Source organism: Ceratotherium simum, chromosome 5 (assembly GCF_057802395.1).
Source record: "Ceratotherium simum simum isolate JZ-2026a chromosome 5, ASM5780239v1, whole genome shotgun sequence".
NCBI classification, from domain to species: Eukaryota; Metazoa; Chordata; class Mammalia; order Perissodactyla; family Rhinocerotidae; genus Ceratotherium; species Ceratotherium simum.
In genome coordinates this window covers 39,085,018-39,100,967 of record NC_141904.1, presented here as the reverse complement: position 1 = coordinate 39,100,967, position 15,950 = coordinate 39,085,018, and the positions used below count along the sequence as shown (strand labels likewise).

The 15,950-nt window shown below is 36.5% G+C and overlaps 1 long non-coding RNA gene across 2 annotated transcripts in view; it reads left to right on the top strand.

The window, feature by feature from the left end:
* LOC147917009 (uncharacterized) overlaps positions 1 to 15,950 on the top strand; it is a 66,271-nt gene that overhangs the window by 25,701 nt on the left and 24,620 nt on the right. The window contains exon 3 of one of the 2 annotated variants that reach the window (XR_015552193.1): positions 10,340 to 10,481. This is a non-coding gene — a long non-coding RNA (uncharacterized LOC147917009). Of the gene's footprint in view, positions 1 to 10,339; positions 10,820 to 15,950 lie in introns of those variants that run through there. The other variant, XR_015552192.1, reaches the window with a different exon arrangement.

Here is a 15,950-nt window from a genome sequence, read left to right as displayed (position 1 = left end):
ATTTATATTCTCCTTCTAACTGTTCTCATCGAACTTTTGAGGGATTTGTCCACTGAATCAGTCAGGGATCCTTGATTGCCAGCAACAGGAACTCAACCCTAGGGGATTTAACCAAAATGAATCCCCCTAGAGGGATATCATGGGCTCACTGCATTGATGAAAGGCTAGAGAAGACAGTTGAACAAGTAAGAAGCAGAATTATAGTCCCAGTTATTCAGGACACATTCGTGGGGACAAAATGGACACCAGACATTTCAGTCTTTTTGTTCCTCTAAGTGTCAAACCCACAGAAGAAACCCCCAAGTGGCCTAACTTAGGTCATATTCTCACACCTTTGCTAGGACAAGTCCCCTAACATTACTGACTTCCAGACTGATTCTAATGCATAAGAACTGTTTCTTCAAAATGAAGTCAGGGTGTTGTTTAGAAAGAGAAATTAATGGTGTCTGAGTTAAAGAGAATAACTATACAGTGCACATCTTCATGGCTTTGAACTCTGGGATAATATCATAAATATCAGATGCTATCAGAGGTCAGTTAAGTTGAATGTAATCTTTTCTTGGAGCACTCTGGGTTCTGAATTTTTCTAGAAAGATCTGCGTAGGCTGCAGCGGAGGCAGTCCACGGGACCAGGGAAATTTTACCCTCTCAGCGCCCCATGCTTAGCTTCACCTCTCAGATCCCATCTCACTAGGTATCAGCCATGAGGGTCTCTACTTGGGACAAGAGCACTTGTGTCTGAGTCAAGTAAAAAGGTAACCTGTCCCTGAGGCCTGTGAGGCTGTCCAAAGCCAGAATATTCAAGAACAAAAGAATTTTAAAAAGAAGTTTAATACATGGGTCAGGCCTTGGAAGGATTGGTTAGTAGTTTGAGGTGATCACCCTATATTTAGTTGCTTTTACAGTCAATCTCCCTTCAAGGTTGGCACAAGCCACTGCTCTTAGCTGCAGCCTTGGTTCCTCCCCTTCAGCTACACTGCCCTACATAGAATGAGCAATGCCTCTCTCCATTAACCCAGGCCCTACCACATTCCTAACCAGTACCACACCTAAGTGAGACACTTCCACCTCGACTGTCCTAGAATCATCTTTAGTCTCTGGCTTTAAAGGAAGGGTGACTCAGAGCTCCAGAGGGAATTTCTATAAACTCGTAATGGATGAGAGGTCTCTATCAGTTCCAACTATACTGACATCATGCGAAGCTTAGGAATGGCCAGCCCAGAGCCCACCTACCAGTTAGTTTTAGTCAGACACTGTGTTAGTATTAGGATGAGATACCAAGCAATGAACAGAAAACACTAGAAAACACTCAAGAAATTTTTAATAAATTCAAGTTGATCAAGCTCCCCTCCATATTTCTGCTTTTCTTAAAAACTAATTTTTGCAAAATAACTTACAAGTGTTGCTTCTCTTCGGTCAGATTTCCAATTCATTTTTGAAAAACTTCAATTGGGTTTTTGTTCCCAAGACACCACCAGAACTGCTCTTATAAAATCAGCAGTAACTTCCATGTTCAAATCTAATAGATTCTTCTCTATGCTCAACTTACTTCTCTTCTTAGCAACAATTCAAAGAGCTGAATACTCCAGCCTTCTTAAAGTGGTCACCTACCTTTTTAGCCATTTTCACTGTCACCTTAATATGTTCCTACTTCTTTCCCACTCTGTATTCTGGTTCCCTGGGTTCAACGCTAGGCGCTCTTAGCTTTAGAGATTTCATCTATTCCCGATGCTTTAAAATGTCACTCATGTGTGGATCACAACAAAAAGGATATTTCTACCTCAAACCTGTCCTCTCTATCTCAGAGTTACTTGTCAAACTGCTCTTTAACTTGTCCATTTGGAACGTGCATCTCAAATTAATTGGTCCAAAACGAAAGTCTTGATTTTCCTATTTTTTTTCCTTATGCTTATTCTTTTTCTACTCTTTCCTTTCTAATTAAATGGCATCAATCAATATTCGGTTGCTGAAGTCAGAAATTTAGCATCATCCCGATTCTTCCTTCTCCCAAACCCTCAATCCCCTACATCAAGAAATCCTATCAAATTTACTTGCAAAGATATCTCAAATACATCAAGTTCTCTTCATTTCTACTGCCAATATTTTAGTCCAAGACATTCTCATCTCTTGCCCGGTACAGTTAAGTGTGAAGAGAATTTTTTTTTCTCATCTGCCAGTCAGTTTCCCCCTAGCTAGTCTTGGCAAAACTCAGGAGTTGTCTCCTGCCACACTCAAATTCTGACCCCTCCTTTTCCTTTACTACTGTCTTCTCATCAGTACCTTTAACCCACTCAGATTCCCAGAAGCCTCCGGCTTCCTCATTGCTCTCCAATGACTGTGACTTCTTACTGTGGCAACCCTCAAAGCCAGGCAGTGCTCCATATCTCTGACTTCCTCTTGCCTCCTTCCTCTGTCCATACTCTGACTCCTGTAATACTGAGTCAGATCCCAAATTGAGAAGGACTATCCCATTCTTCATAAACAACCCTTTATTTTTATACATGGGTAGCCCAAGACTCACAAAGACAAAGGCGTTTCCATAAACATTTATGTCTTAGATAAAATGCCGCTTTTTACTTTTATGAGCCTTTGGAGAATTCTGCAAAGGGGTTGGAAAACAAACCTAACTATCTTTGTATGTAAGATATTTCAATACAATGTATGTGAACTTTTGTAATGAATACATTTATATAGAATTAGAGATTCAAAATTTGCTAGTAAGAATGGAAATATACCTTTGGGATCATCTAGTTCAAAGTCCATGCTTTATAGATGATGTAATTTAACCTCAGGGGACTACCAGACTCAGAGTCTCACAGTGGGTAAATAGTACTGTGGGGTTGGACTTCTGATCTCGTGAGGTTACTGCTCTTTCCAAAATGTCTTGCTGCAATTAAATGTTAAGAGATTACTTTGCAGTACAATAGGCGTAGGAAATAAAATATTTAATAACAATAATATTTATTGTTTACTTCAACATTCAAGACATTATTCTAAGCGCTTTTTGTATAACTTATTTAATTCTCGCAAAAACAGAAAAATATAAGTTAAAATGAGTATCCAGATTTTATAGATAAGGGAATTGAGGCCAAGAGAGTTTAGCACATTGCCCAGTGGCAATATGCAGCATTGGCATTGTTGGCTAAACTAGGATGATGAACCCAACCAGAGAGGCTGCAATCTCAACCACTGTTCTATGGGTCAATCACAAGCAACTTTCATTGAGCACTGTTCTGTTTGGCATTGTGAACCACTGTCTACCTGCATTATTTCAACTACCCCTATGCAACCCAGATGTCACCTGGAGACACACTGTCATTGTTGACAAATTCTATGGCACCTGTGATATGAAACCCATAATTCTTCTCAAGTTTCTTATAGAATCTTACATGTTGTTTACTATTTAACCTCCCAAAACAGACACCTTCCCAACATTCATTCACCAGAATCCCAAGAATCAAACTCTTTTTCTGGAGCAGTCCTTTACTGAGATTTGTGGGTAATGGGTGTGAGGGTTTCACAGTGCAGCACAATCAGCACACAGATTAAAACTGGTTATTATAAGGCAGCCACTTTCTTAAGAAGGCCTTGAGCTACTCTTCCTGGCTGAAAGCCCACAGAAGTCCCACTTTTCTCATCCTAGTGGGCCTCTCTCCAGCCCTAGAAACTCGGAAATTCTTAATTATTATGTAGGGCAGTTGGCAATTGAATCATCCTTATTCCAGAAACTTTCTTTCTTACCATGCCTTGAGGCTGATATTGTCACAGCCAAATGTCCCATTATTTTGTTTTCCTAAACAAAAGATTACCTGCTCCAGAGAGAAATGACACCACTCCCTTAGGGGGTAGAAGCTGCTGCAGTCAGTTATGGTTTTAAATAACAACCTTTCTCTCTCTCTCTCTTTTCATCTCCCTTCTGCTATTCTTATAAAAACCTTACCAGGTAGAAATGATCAGCCATATTTTAGCAGAGAGGAGATGGAAGTTTTGAGAGGTTAGGTGACTTGCCTTTCGTCATGCCTTTGGAAAACAGAGAAGCAAATTTTCTGTGTCAGGATTCTCCTCTTTCCAAACCCTGTGCTCTTAAAACCAGCTTCGTCTCTGCTTTTTCTCCATCAACAGTTTTAGATCAAAATTTCTGCATAAACTGTCATAAATCTGTACATGTTCTCACACCTTCTCAACATCCTACTCATCTTCCATATAAATGTATATCTAATCTTTTCTGAAATTAATTTTGTGGTAAAATAATTTGACAGTTAATTTGTAAATGTAAAACTATTAGATTTAGTTCGTGCCTCCAGAATCATGGAATCTCTAAAATATTTATCTTTTTGAAGGTAGCAGTTAAAAAAATCTTTATAATTTTTATTTTAACAACACCCCAACTGCTTGATTCAGATCTATAATTCTTATAATTTGTATTTGAGATATGCAATCAACAAATGAATACATAATTGTTGCAAAAATAAAAATAAAAATAAATCATACAAAAGTGGCTCATCTCCACCCACAGCCAAACCCACTCTGTTCCCAGAGTTATTTCTCCTGTTTGTTTGGAGTGTTGCCTTCCATGTCTCTCCCAAGAGCTTTTTAAATAAACATTTATTTTTAAATGTACTAATTTTGAAAGTACTAATTTTGCTATTTTTACATAACTAAGATCACACATCAGAAATGTTTTGCTTTTTTTTTTTTTTTAAATCAACAATATGCTTTGGAGACCTTTCCATATCATTCTAGGCAAAACTTCCTGCCACAATCATCTTTCTCTAAACTTACAGCAAGAGACTCCTTAAATATTACTCCTCCTCCTCGCTGCCAAAGTGATCTTTAAAAACATAAATATGGTGGCTACTTCCTTGCTTAAGCCCCTCCAATGGTTTCCCAATGCAATTAAAATAAAATCTAAACTCCTTACTATGGCTTTGAGCCCCTCCAGGATCTGCACTTTTCATCCCCTGAATTTATCTCCTAACATTCCCCCACTCTAGTCTTGCTCTTATTTAAAGATTTCATTTACCTTGCTCTTTGTTCTGACTGGAATTTTCTTCCTCAACCTTACTTCACTTTCGGCTCAAATGCTCATGGCTCCACAAGCCGTTCCTTGGCAGCTGCCTTCTATCCTCTCTATCTCGTATATTCAAAGTACTCCTGTTAACTACAATTGTACTGCTTATTAATTTGTTTGCCTGTTTGCTCTCTGTCCTCCTCATTGAAATGTCACCACTAAAAGGACATAAATCTTGTTTCTTTGGTTCTCTCTCACATCCCCAGAAGCTAGGACTGTGCCTGCATATTTACAAATAAAAGATTTACTGAATAATTCAGTCTCAATCTTTATAACTGCTGCATGGTATTCCACTGCTTCTCTATATCTTATTTTATTATTTCCCTTTTTAGCATGTTAATTATTCATTTGTTCATTTATTCATTTTTTATGCTATTATAGTCAAGGCTGCAGTGAACATCAAGAGAATGCTTACATTGGAAGGAGAGAAGGGCCTTCTGCATTAGCTTGCAAAGTTCTATTGTTTGAACTGTGTTGTTTGATATGAGGCTTTGCTTTATAATAATTTACCAAGCTATTCATTTGTTTTGTCTGATTTTTTCATCTGAGTTTTATTTTACAATCAAAAGGCAGGAGAGAGAGAAAAAGAAGAAAGAGAGGGAGAGAGAAAGAGAAACAGATAGAAAGACAGATAGTTTTTGAGTCACATAGTTGGTTCTGGCCAAAACCTCAGACTCATGGGGCACAGAAGAGGAGGTAAGCCTGGGTACACTGGTTCCCACTTTACCTCTCTGCTAGAGGAAAGTTGCTGCCATCTTCTGTTTATATCCCTGTTTACCCAGTGAACATCCCTTTAGAATTCCTTCTACTTGATGAATGAACTTGGAAATTCTAGGTCTGGTTGCTGTTTATGGCTGAGAAAAACAGTTAATGAGATAAAGGGGATTTGAGTCAGAGAGGATCAGTAGCACCTGACCGTCATATCTCTGTAAAATCAAGCCCTGGCAGCCACTGTAGCATGTTCCCCATTGTATCTGTTCTGATCTAATCTTCCATAATTTTAACAAAGTTTTCATCAGTCACTGATGTAATTATACTTATATTTATTTATTATTCCCACTCATTCCACTTAATCTGCTGATGAATCTTCCCTTCCTCCTTGGTTCCTAGTATCATTGGGTCTCAGGATTTATACTAGTCTAAACCTACATCAAACATCCCAGTTTAACAATCTAGACACTAAGTGAAAGAACAATTTTTTTAAAAAAGAAGGAAACATATATTGATGAACTCCGAGCACACATCCATTGAACACTTTCCATTTGAATATTTAGGCAAATTATTTGACACCTAAAATCGAGCATTACAATGGTACCTATTCCATGAAAGTAATTCTCATTACCTTTTAAATCAAACCAATCAGGGGAAAGGACCCAACAATTCTAAATTAAGGAAATGAAATACCTTTGGCATAGAGGGAAATGCTTAACTACAAAAAGGAAAAATAAATTGATATTGGACCAAATTCAGTTAATTCTTAGCAGAGTTTTTTGTACTGAGGTCAGAATTATAATATAATAACACCAAAAATGTAGCTAGATTGCTTTAGGTAAGTCACTTTTCCTCATTTGAAATGAGTCACTTGACCTCTAAGATTCAACTATCTCTAAAATTCATTGCACAAATATCCACTTTTTGGAGATATTTAAGACACAGATTTAAACACATAAGTGTTTCTAATTAATTCGAAAAAGTTTGGAGGAAAAAATCTCTTGACATAGAATTATTTTTCAATTTATTTTTGTTAGAATATTTCTAGCTCAGTGAAAGGGTACTAACGCAGACCCAGACTCATGCCCTATTTCCAGAAGTAAAGATTTAGTTTGTTATTACTTTTAAAGGAAGAAAGCTGTTGGCACTAACCACTTCTTCCCAGTGTTTTTAAGTGGATAGAAAATGTAATTGCACCTCTTGATGTTATTGTTATTTATTGATTTATATCCCATCCTTCGCAAGATTAAAAGAACTGCAGAATTTCAAGCAACTCTTTTCCCCTCCTAAGACTTGCTTATTATTTTTCCAGCAGTAGCTGGTTACAGAGGTTAAGCATGTATAGCTTTGCACTCTTTTGATGTGAGAATCAATCCACTATCATTCACTGAACTGGGCTTAGGGGAAGCTGAAATTCAAAATCCAGGCATACACTCCAAAGTGAAGTACTTCCCCAAGTTGTCGTTTATGTGATGGGTATACTGCTGAGGATTTAAAATAAGACAGGACTTCACTGCTGGTGCAAGTGACTCTTGTAACAGAAAGTAATTTTTCTCTTGACGCAAATCCACTATGGATGTACATTATAGACCTGTTATCTTTTCTTAGTCTGTGACCTCCTCAAGGGCAAGGCCTGTGACTTATTCATGCTTGTGTCCTAAAAGAGTTTCATGCTTGACATACAGTATGTGCATCGTAAAAGATTTTGAACTGATTGTTCATAAGTTCTTTCTTAATATGGAACCATGTTGATGTACAACAAGCAAATGGCCTGGCGAATCTATACATTTAATTCTTTCATTTCTTCATTCAAAGTATATTTACATTCTTGATATGCGTTAGATACTGTGTTAAGTAAAAAATGTATGTAAACAGAAATAAGATACAACCTAGTGTTAAGGACAAAAGTTGTAAAGAGATCTTTACAATTAGGTAATTTAAGATGGAAAAAACAAAAGAGAGGAGCCAACATTGTGATAAAAATTTTGAGAGGATATTACCGGAAGAAGGAAATACTTTTAACAGCAATAGTGAACTTTAAAGATAGATGTTTTGGAGTTCTGTATTAGATATTCATGCAGACAGGCTTCCAGGTGGAATGCTGGAGAGGCATGATGATTGGAGGTGTAGTTTGGGAGGCTATTTGCCTGCAGATGCCACTTGAAGTCATAATGTTGCCAAGGGAGAATGTAACAAGTGGAGAGTAGATGTCTTTGGGGGATAGCCAGAGAGGAAGAAGAAGGGCCAGACAGGGAACCCATGGGAGAATGGGAAGAACATAGTACAAGAGAAGTCAAGAGAGAAGGGGCTCTTAAGTAAGGAGTCATTGGTGTGAAATACTGAAGACCTGTGAACAGACATCATTGGATCTACTGATTGGTGGTTATGGTAATCTTAAGATCAGTCTCTGCTGATTGCTGGGGACAGAAATACAGCTCACGCAGCATTATGTTGAATGCCAGTCTAATCCTTCCTTGATGATCAAAGGCATTATGTTAGAATTCTTGGACGGTTTTATGGATATCAACTATAAGTAACTGGCGCTTAAAAGATGTAGGAAATTGTGAGAAATTTATATTCATCCTTGAATTTATTAGGTCAAATTGCATATTATAGTGTCTAGGACAGTTACAAACTAACATTTATTCTCACGATTAATGTTTGCCTCCTTCACTAAAATCTAAGCTGCACGAGGACATAACCCATGTTCGTTTGCTCACCATTGTATTCCCGATGTAGCAGTGCCTGTCTGGCAGGAAGTAGCACTTCATAAAGTGTGCTATCATCAGCACATTTCATCTCTGTTTTTTTTTTTTAATCAGCACAAAGTATCAGTTCTTAAAATATATCTACGACAAGATCCCCATTCTTGAGTTTTTGATTCTGGTTTTTATTTATTTCGTAGAATAATGGTTTATGACTTCAGGAAAGTTTTCAAACAATAATATACAGATGCCATATTTTCTGAGTACTTGTACATCTGAGAATGTCTTTTTGTTGGCTTCTCTAAGTTTGGTGCTCTGAGATGGAAACTGTTTTCCCTCAAAACTCATTAGGCATCATGTCATTAGAAGTACTTTGAGGTATAGAGAAAGTTGATGCAGAAGTACAACTTTATTTTAAAATTAACATATACTCTTTTATTACATAAAAGTAAGAAAGGAAACTAAATGAATGCCTCACATCTCAGGTCATGTTCTTGAGAACCAGTGCTTGAGATTTGTGTGCACATGATGTATTAAGGAAGTGTTACTAGGAGAAACACGTAAGAGAGTCAGGGAGTGGGACAGGGAAGGGCAGGAAAGAAAATCAAGGGTGCAGTCTCAGACAGAGTTCCATGAGGGATAGCTGTAGCCTGATCCAGTAGGAAAATTCAGGAGCGAAAGTTATGCCTCAGAGGTATCCTCATCCAGGGCATAGGAACTGGGCTTCCATACTCCTGCATCAAGAGTCATTGGCTGAGGGCCACCCCAGGAGGATGAAATCCTCAGGGACCTCTAGCTGTCCACACATTTAGGCAAAAAGGGCTCTAGTAGCCTAATGGCAGTCCTCTGACAAGGAGTCACAGGAGTTCCTTTGACCTTTGGGAATGAAGGCACAACCAAGCTGGAGTGCACTAAAATAATACGAGAGATCTGACCTGAAGGAACTGCATGGAGCACTGGCAATGTCTTTTACACACCCCAAACCATAAACCACCTACCACCATCCTACAGAACATTCCTCTTGCATATTCCCAAGTGAGCTATTTATCCATTTTTTAAAAATAGAGAATCGCACAGTTCAAATTGTTAAAAGAAGGGTTCTTCAAAGTATGTGGTGCTCCCAGATTGGCAAGTGCTATGACTGCTTGCTTAGAATAGCACGATCAAACCCTAAGAGTTTTCCTGCAGCTGGCGTGACACTACAGACTGCCAGAGGAGCCTGGCCTACCCAGTGAACATGCAGAGATGTCCTCTTTGCCATGAGCTGGCCATTCGTGAAGAGAGTGGAAGAGAAGTTATGTGTGGTAAAACATGATGCAGCTCCTGATCCCAGATAGAGGGAGAGAAATAAGGCTAAAGAATCCCACACAATCCACTCTTAGCTGCTCCCTCATACTGTCCTTTTGGAAGCCATCCCCCCAACTTAAAAAGGGCGGATGTATTTCCTGCTAAACACGGAGGACTGAATACATGATGACTGTCTCTGTTTCCTCCCCAAAATGCATTAAAATGACAAGAAAAGAATAAGAAACAATGTAATCAAGCTAGTGCGACAATGAGAGAGGGAACAGCATGGGCATGAAAAAAGATGGAAAGCAGGCCGAGGGGAGGTAGCTGGCATCTGAGTGGAGGAAGCGGAGGCTGAAGTGCCCACAGGAGAAAGTGAAGGGAAGCAGAATCTCCCTGCAGGACCAGAGAAAGAATTGTCCTCTGACACACTCGGTCTTTTGGAAGGTGCAGCCGAGGCACACAAATTGAATACCAGAGAACTCGCCTGAATTCCTCATACAAAATGGTTAGCTTATTCATATCCCTCCACCATCCTTTTGAGCTATCTCTTTTCCATCCACAGGGTCCTGGAGGTTGGCTCTGTGAAAACACTGAGCCATAGAAAATCTGGATCATGGAGAATGGATTATAATGAAACTCTTACAAAATGAAAATTGTGTTGGAAGCAGCAAAAAGGAGATTCTCCATTGCCGTGAAAAACAGAGGTTTGGATGACGGATTTCCAAAAATTTTTCAAAATGATATGAAAAATAATACTTTCTGAAGGTCTTTCACAAATAGATAAATATGTTTTCATATTCATATGTTGTTTGGAATGTTTCATAATGTATTAACTAATTCACATCACTGGCCATTTATGTTATTTTATGAGCCTAAGATTACAAGCATGACCAGTGTAGCTAGGTACAATGTAAATACCCTTCATCATTTACTATGAGATCCAGCATTCAGCATTTTCTTAGGTTACATTTTTGGAAGTAGAATGACCATGTTTAAAAAATATACATGTTTAAAATATTTTAATAAATCCTGCCAAATTGCTCTGCAGAAATGTTATTCAGACTCTGTCCTGAGTCACTTACTGTATAAAAGAGATCCTTGAAAAAAAAACAAATCCTTACAAGATATATGAAAATGGTATAGAATCTCCTTAACAGTTCAAATTGAACATTTTTTGTGTTTTCATTACTTTTATTATATTTTCTTTCCTGAATTGCCTTTCTGAATCTTTTCTCCATTTTCCTTATTGTGATTTTAATTTTTTCTTTTTTTTGCTGAGGAAGATTTGCCCTGAGCTAACATCTGTTGCCAGTCTTCCTCCCTTTTTTTTTACCTCACCAAAGCCCCGGGACATAGTTCTATATTCCAGTTGTAAGTCCTTCTAGTTCTTCTATGTGAGCCACCACCACAGCATGGCTACTGACAGGTGAGTGGTGTCCTTCCGTGCCCGGGAACTGAACCTGGCCATGGAAGTGGAATGCACCCAACTTGAACTGCTAGGCCACCAGGGCTGGCTCGTGATTTTAATTTTTTGATAAACTATGTATTAATGACCTCAAACACCTGCTTATTGTTTATGCTGGGCATCTTTCTTGGTTTGCTATTTGTTTTTTAATTTCACCAAGCTATCATTTAAAGTACAGGAAATTAAATTTTATTTTATCAAATTATTAGAAGACCATAACTTAAAAAGTAAAAAAGAAAGTATCATAAGTCTTAGAATGAAAAAATAAAGTGGTCTGTTATCCAACCCTCCCCTCCCACTTTTATAATTTCTTCTAACATTTTAGTGATTTATTCTGGTATTTCTTGCATACTTCTAAATAGATTCTTAGGGTACTGCATCATGATTTTCAGGGTTATACCTGATCTAGGGACTTCCTACTTTGGATGTTGAGGAGTCATTTCGTTGACATATTCCCTAAAATCCTCCTGCGCTTTCTTCCCCTTCATCCTTTCGACAAAGTTATATCAAAAGATTTCTGTTAAATCAGTAATCAGCATTTGTAATATTTTGACTGTAAAAATTTTCACAGCTAAGCCATGTAGTACATTAATACAATGAAATTTCCTTCCTTATAAATGCATGTTTTACTATGGTTAACAACTGCTTAATTGTTTTACCTTAGTTGTTGACATGTCACTAACTTGCTCCCCATTCTGTTAGAGATGGACTAAACATCCATTTATTGCTCATTTCCACTTGCTATTCCGCCCAATCCTGCTCTGAGACATCTCTGGTCCTCTATCTTCTTGCTTTAGTCCAAACCAGTTACTCTGCAGGCCTGATACTCTACTCTCCTTGTGGGACAATTTTATCCTGGAATTTTTTCTTTCTTAGTATTATTGCTATTGTTATTCAGTTTAAACTTTTGTTATGGTGGAGCATATCTTCCTGAGTGGCCGCCTATACTTCTTTTCTTTGTCAGTAGCATTCCTAGTTTTTTTTTTTTTTTTTTTGAGGAAGATTAGCCAGGAGCTAACATCTATTGTCAATCCTCCTCTTTTTGCTGAGGAAGATTGGCCCTGGGCTAAGGTCCGTGGCTATCTTCCTCCGCTGTATATGGGATGCTGCCACAGCATGGCAAGACAAGTGGTGTGTAGGTCTACACCTGGGATCTGAACCTGCAAACCCGGGCCGCCGAGATGGAGCATGCGAACTTACCTGCCACACCACCGGGCTGGCCCCAGTAGCTCTTCTAGTTTTTACGTCCATCTTTTTATTAGCTTATTTCAATTTACTAATCAATTTTTGAAATTACTTTTAAAAATTACATTTTGAGAACTTTAAAATTTTGCTTATTAATTTGAAAATATCTTTCCTACTTTTGCTCTTGAATAATAGTTTGGCTATGTAGGTATATAATTCTAGATTAATATTCTTTATCAGATTTTGAATTTTTTGCACATTAAGTGGTTTCTGGCAACCAATAGTTTATCATAAGAAATATGAAGGCATTATGATTCTTATCTTTTTGTATGAAGTCTGTTATTTTTCTTTCTTGGAATGTTACAACTTTGTCTTTAATCCAAGTGTTCTGAAATTTTTCAAATGCATGTCTGGCTACTGGTTGTTTTTCTTTATTGTGTTTGCAACCTTATGGAAGTTTTTAATCTGGAAATTCATTTCTTTCTGTTCGTTAAAGTATTGTTTCATTAATATGTTTATAAATTCCTCCTATCTTTTTTCTCTGTTTTTATCTTTTGGGAAAACTGACTTAGATATTGTATTTTCTGGATGGTTTCTCCAACTCTTTTTTCTCTTTATTGGGGAGAGGATTCTTATTTGTTGAAGTTTCCACAAATTTATCATGCCATTATTTTCTTAATTATTTAGGACTTTTTCTTATAGTTTTTCTGGAGATCTCTCGTATTATTTGATTGTTTTTGTAACACCCTTTTCTTTTTCAAGGATGAGACATCCTGTCTTTCAGAGGGTAGTAACTACAGTATTTTGAATTCTTTTCCCCTGTATTGTCTTGGCATTCTCTCCGACTCCTTATTACTGTTTGTCTTGTTTTGTTTTCTACAAACAGTTTATAGACTTTCCTCAAAGACCTGATGTTCCTTGCCTAACTATTTACATGTAAATATAAGTTACTAAAGAGCTGATTGGAAGCAAAGTGTGTGTGTAGAGTTTTTCAATAAATGAGCCTCTTAATCAAGTAGCTTCCTGATTCTTTTACTGGGATCTTTTCCATTTGGTTTATCAATATCCTTTATTTAGAAAATTGTGTTATTCTTATAATGAAAAATTTTCAATATATTCATTTGCAATTTCTGCTCTTTCATCCTTAGAAAATTCAAGACTTCTCCAATTCAAAATTGGTTTACTTTTCTTTACATTTAAATCTTAATTTTATTAGGATTATGCTTTTATGAAATAAGGAATATCACATTATTTATATAGTTAGCCCATTATCTTTGTATCATTTACAGTTATTACTTTGTATCCGACTGATTTGAGATGCAGCCTTTACTATAATATGCATTTAGAGACTGTATAATATAATGTTTAGAGGGGCAGATTATGGAGCAGCACAGATTATTGCTTAAGATGCCCCATTTTTCTCATTTGGCAGTGAGAATGCTGATAATAGAACCTATCTCTAAGGGCTGTAGTGCAGAATAAATAGTTGCAGTATATAAAGCCCTTAGAAAAGTGCCTAGCACATAGTTACTGCTTAATACGTATTAAATATCATTAGATTTTCTTCTGGGTTTTCAATTATGTCAAATTGAACCATCCATTTATTTGACAAACTCTTTGACTTTTGTAACTTTGTAGCTATATATTGATGATATAACTTTTTTGCATGCTTTTGTTAACCTATAAAAATCAGAAACCAGTTCAAGAGACAAAGCATCTATTTGGGATCAAAGAATTGCAATTTGGGGAGCACAGATTCAGGTAGAAACCCAAATAGTGCCTCACTAGAAAAGTCAGGTGCTTTTAAAGGCAAAGAAAGGAGGTTTGTATTACAAAGAATTTTAACTCTAGTTAGAGGCAGAGAGCTGGTCTTGGCTAAACATTGACTATTGATTCTATCTTCTGAAAGTCCACAATCATCAGTCTTTGTTATCAGGATGTCCATTCTGCTGACTTCGCAAACAATTGCTTGTAAAACCATTGCCATTTTCACCCAGTCCAAGGTTCAAGACAGCAAGGCAGTTCCTCTGGAAAGACAACTCTGACTCCATTTCAAAATGGTTCCACTAAAGACATCCTCATTTCTGGGCTGGGTTCAAAAAACTCCAGAACATTTTTTTAAATGAAATTTTACTGTATTGCAAATGCTCAACATTGCACGAAAATTAAACAAAACCGGATATGAATTAAAAATAAAAACACAACAATAATAGTAGAATGTTAATTATAAACTAAGCGGTATGTAGAATAAGTTTTCAGAGAAATTATGTTTTTACAAAATTAATTCTTACCATCTAGGCACATGGAACAGTTTCCATTTATTCAAGTATTATTTGATATCCAAAATGAAAGGTTTGGAAAGTTATTGTTATCAATTTTGTATACTTTCAATATGCTTACTTTTTCATATTATACAGCTTTTTAACTATTGTGGGAATAATCTTCATTATGTTTTTTGAATGGCTAGCACTGACTACTGATTTTTATACGCTTAACTACTTCCTTGATTCTCATACTTTTTCTGTTTAATGTAAATTTATGTTATTATTTTGGCTGTAACAATAGCTGTAAAATTATGCCTTTCTTCTTCCAACATTCTCACCTCTTATTTCCTTTTTTTTTTTTTTAACTGTGGCATCCACTAGAACTTTTAAAAAAATGCTAATTAATGGCAATGACAGTGACCATCTTATTCTTGATTCTTGCTTCAAGTATTTCATGGTTCAGTATGATAATGTTTAACATATAGGGAGTATCTTTTCCATCATGGTTCGCTAAGAGTTTTCTATCAAAAATGTGAGTCAAATGTTAGCAAATGTCCTTTCTTGTAAACTAATGAGATTACTTTTAAAAATTCGTTAATCAATGAATTATGTTAGTAGATTTTCTTATGTCAAACAACTTTTGGCTTTTTTCAAAATACTATTTACTCATAGAATGCAGTATAAATATGAGTTGCAACTGTTTTTAATTAAAATTTATTTGTCTAAATATTCTAGTTGAGATTGGTCTTCACATTTCCTATTGTCCTATTTTTTTTATCTAATTTCATTTTAGGGTTATGCTAGCTGTGTAATTTTAATAGGAAAGCTGGCATTTTTCTATGTTCTAGAACTTAATGTTGTATTTGGTAGTATCATTCTTTGAAGACTTACTAGACTTCATCCATAAAACTATCTGGGCTGAGGACCTTATTTGCAACTAATCATCATTGAAAACTTATCTTTGCAAATGAAGTATGTGGATTTTAATGAAATAACATTCTAGAGACATGCGCAGCATGAATCCAACAACTTCTGTTGTTTCCAATAGATTCTATTTATTTATTCCAACCACGTGTCCTTCTTCAGTAAATAGATACAATCCATTGGGACTCTTATCACTAAGGAGCAACAAAGAAAGCTGACTTTTAAATATCTTAAGCAAGATCCATAATTTCAATAGTAATCTTTCTTTTTAAAAAAATTCAGATATGTTTCCTGTAATGCATTACCTATTTTGGAAAGGACATTTTAAACTAATA